This window comes from Anomaloglossus baeobatrachus, unplaced genomic scaffold (genome assembly GCF_048569485.1).
Source record: "Anomaloglossus baeobatrachus isolate aAnoBae1 unplaced genomic scaffold, aAnoBae1.hap1 Scaffold_2463, whole genome shotgun sequence".
Lineage (NCBI taxonomy): Eukaryota > Metazoa > Chordata > Amphibia > Anura > Aromobatidae > Anomaloglossus > Anomaloglossus baeobatrachus.
Genome location: NW_027442072.1, coordinates 42,440 through 46,250, shown reverse-complemented (window position 1 = coordinate 46,250; position 3,811 = coordinate 42,440). Strand labels below are relative to the sequence as shown.

The following is a 3,811-nucleotide window of genomic DNA, read 5'->3' as shown; positions in this document are numbered from 1 at the left end:
TACGTGTAATTCCTTACACCACTCCTCTGGCTGACTTGGTGAGCTGTCACTGAATGGGTGGGCTGAAGCAATGGTGGATGCTGCTGTTTGGATAGCATGTGTATCTACTGAGAACAGCTTATCAATGGTGGCAAATCGGAGCAGCTTAATCTCTTGCTCTCCGCAGTTCAACACTCTCATGGGCACTCTTCCCTTCCATATTAATGAATAAAACTATGATGTAAATAGCATATAGATACCCCACAAATGCAGATAAAAGTAGGTTATGGGAAAAGGGGGAAGAGAGAAACAGGAAAATAGTGGAATAAAGTATACCTTCCAGGTGGGAGAGGAAATGGCAGCACAGCCAGTGGAGGTGAAGCAAGGGGAGCCTGCAACTAAAGAGTTGAGAGCGTTATCACATGGTGACTGAGCCTGATTGTAACGGGAGCATAGAGGTGCCGATCCTGTCTTACCTGCGTTGGTGTAGAAGTGGGTGTCCTGTGGTGGAGTCAGCTATGTGCAGTGGTGGCCGTGGGTTCTTTTATGTGCGACCGTAGTAATAGCTGCGCCCACTTCCTGTATGGGAGTGGAATGCAGTGAGGGTAATGGAACGCACGCCTGCGCATTTGTGTTTAACGTCGCGCATGTGCAGAACGGAGAAAAGGCTGCGCTCACTTCCTAATGAAAGGGAGTGAGACGCATCTGGGAAGGGAAGGGAAAAGATTAGGGTTTGGGGATGATGAAAGGGCTTTCTACGGGCAAGGATGGCAAAGGGTGGCAGTGACGGAAAGTCAGGCAGCCTGTCCTGTCCTGTCCTGTCCGTCCGTCTTTTTGTATCATGAATTGGAAAGACTGCAAGGGGGAGGGGAGGTGCTTGTGTCCAAAAGGAGGAGTTATTCAGATTCATTGCAGTGGGCGGCGGCTGCAAAAAGCACCATTCTTCTTGTTTTTGCTCTGCAAAACAGCCTTTTCAAGGGTTGGCTTGGGTGACAAAATGTCTTCTGTAGGCGTGGGTTTGTCTCCCTCTCCCTAAGATGTGTCCGGTATAGGCCAGGGTGCCACTCAAGGCCGTAACCAATTCGGGTTATAGCTTCTCGGCCTTTTGGCTAAGATCAAGTGTAGTTTCGGAGGACGCTACCTTGGTCGGTACTGGAAGGTGCCTGGGATTGCACGTCTGCCGGCCTTGAGGAAGTGTGTGCGCCTTCTGGTGACACATAGCCCTCTTGTGCCTGGACGGTTCCCAGGCAACGGGAGGCGATCACCTTTGTTATTTTGAAGTCCTACTGATAAACAGAAAAAAAAAAAAATTAAATCTGTTCTTATCAGTTTAATATCTGATACGTCCCCTCTCTGGGGACCATATATTAAATGGATTTTTAGAACAAGGAGATGGAAAAAATCTTGCTCTGTCCACTGCACGCATTGACCTGGTATTGCAGTACCTCCAGGACCGGTGCACCCCTTCTTAACCCAGTTTCCAAAAGCAGAACTCAATTCACCTGATTCAAATGAGCCCCATTAGTTAATTGAAAGAAAGCAAAAACTTTATATGCACCTCAATTTGGCCAATTCACTTTTCACACTTTCACCCTTTTTTTTATCTTTCACACCTTTTACTTGCTTTATTGATGCAAAAAGCTGTGCCAAATAGCAAACTCATCTCCACTCAACTTGACCAACTCTGCTATGTCCCGTGCAGTATCTTATTCTCAGTCTTATCTAGATCATTTGCAATTGAATAGAATAGATCCCTTTTGGCTGCTTATGACTGTGTAAAATATGTAGTTTTACTGGGCTGGGATGAGAGAATCCATTGAAGCATGGTGTAGGGATTGTGGTTCCTGTGTGCTAAGAAGAGAGGCTGGCACCAGCCAGAAAGCCCCATTGCAGCCAATAATCACTTAATAACTTTTTCAACTTGTCATCATATGGGAGGCCTTCCATTCCTTGTAGTAGTCTAGTTGCCCACCTTTGAACTGACTCTAACTTCTGAATGTCCTTATTAAAATGTGGAGCCCAAAACTGGTTCCCATATTCCAGATGTAGCCTTACAAGTGATTTATAGAGGTGTAACAATACGTTGGGATCACGGGATCTAATCTCCCTTTTTATACACCCTAAAATCTTGTCCCAAGCAGCATTCCATCAGCCTCTGGAAGGTTCCTGGCGCATTGCACAGCTCGAAGGGCATGCTTTTGAACTCGCAGAGACCCATAGGGGTGGCGAAGGCGGTCTTCTCCCGGTCTGCCTCAGCAACGGACACTTGCCAATAGTGACTAGTGAGATCAAGGGTAGAAAAATAATTTGCAGTTCTCAATGCAGCTAGCGATTCCTCAATACGGGGAGTGGTGCCGTCCTTCTTTTTTAACAGGATCAACAGAGCTGCCCAAAGGCTACAACTGTCACGGATAACCCCAGCCGCCTTCATGTTGCTCAACATGTACTTGGTACACTGGCAATGTGAAGGTGGTATTGGCTTATAGCTCTCTTTGATGGGTGGGTGTGCACCTGTGGGGATGTGGTGTTGGACCCCTTTTATTCCCCCAAAATCTAGCGGGCTTCCCACCGGTAACCCGCTCCCCAGCTTGGATGGATGCTGAGGGAGCCCCTTTTGCCCGCAGGCTCTGGCCCTGGGAACTGTAGCCTTGGCGGTGACTGTGCTTCCCTCTACGGTGTGAGCTGTTGCCTTCAATCGGGTCTTGACTGCTGGGAAACCCTGGAGGTTCCTGTCGCTAACGGATTTGACCGGTTTTACGGCGACTCCTAGCCTGGTCGGGGTCCGTAGGCCCTGCCGGATGGTGCTGGCTTCTCTTCACTCCCCGATCTGGTACCGGCGGGCCACCGCCCATCCCCGGTCCGTACGGTTCACTCCAATCAGCCTCTCCTGCAGAAGGTCACCACCGTCTGCCAACCTTGCTGAGTGCCCGGGCCACACACCCGGACACGGTCAGTCTCCTCTCCTCTTCACTTCTCTAACTCCAAAACTGATCTCTAATCTGACTCCTTTTCCCGCCTCCAGGACTGTGAACTCCTCGGTGGGTGGGATCAACCGCCTGGCCCACCCCCTGGTGTGGACATCAGCCCCTGGAGGAAGGCAACTAGGATTTGTGTTTAGCTTCGGTGTGCCTAGCCGGAGTGTAGAGTGTGTTGGTGTAGTACCTGTGACGACCTGGCTTGTCCAGGGCGCCCATGTGGGGTGTTGGCAGTGTATTTGCGCCTGCGTTCAAAGGTTTGCTGAATGGATAACTGAACGCTGCGCTGGGACAAGGACGTGCTTGATGATGGTGTTATTTCTGAGTAGGCAACTGCAGGTGCAGGACCGGAGGAGGCTTGTTCGCAGGCAGCATGGACAGGGGATTGGCTCGCATGCACAACCAGCGAAGACGTAGCAGTGACATTAGCAAGCACTGCTCCTCGACTGTGTTGTACTTCCCACAAAGTCGGGTGCTTGGCTGACATGTGCCTGATCATGCTGGTGGTGGTCAGGCTGCTAGTTTTGGTACCCCTGCTGATGCTGGCACGGCAGGTGTTGCAAATGGCCTTTTTAGAATCATCTGGATCCAACTTAAAAAACTGCCAGACTCGGGAAGACCTAACATTTGTACAGGCACCTTGTGTCGTGTTGTTGTTCCGGGGAACGGTTGCCTGACTTCTGCCTGGAGCCACCACCCTGCTTCTTACTGCCTGTTGGGATGCTACGCCTCCCTCCCCCTGTGCACTGCTGTCCTCGCTCTGCATATCCTCCTGCCAGGTTGGGTCAGTTACTGGATCATCCACCACGTCGTCTTCCTCTTCCGCACCCTGCTCCTCCTCCTGACTTCCTGACAAT

General features: G+C 50.4%; 1 pseudogene; it reads left to right on the top strand.

Moving 5' to 3' along the window:
* Positions 1 to 1,239: 1,239 nt before the first annotated feature.
* Positions 1,240 to 1,446, top strand: LOC142262547 (U2 spliceosomal RNA; annotated as a pseudogene).
* Positions 1,447 to 3,811: the final 2,365 nt, after the last annotated feature.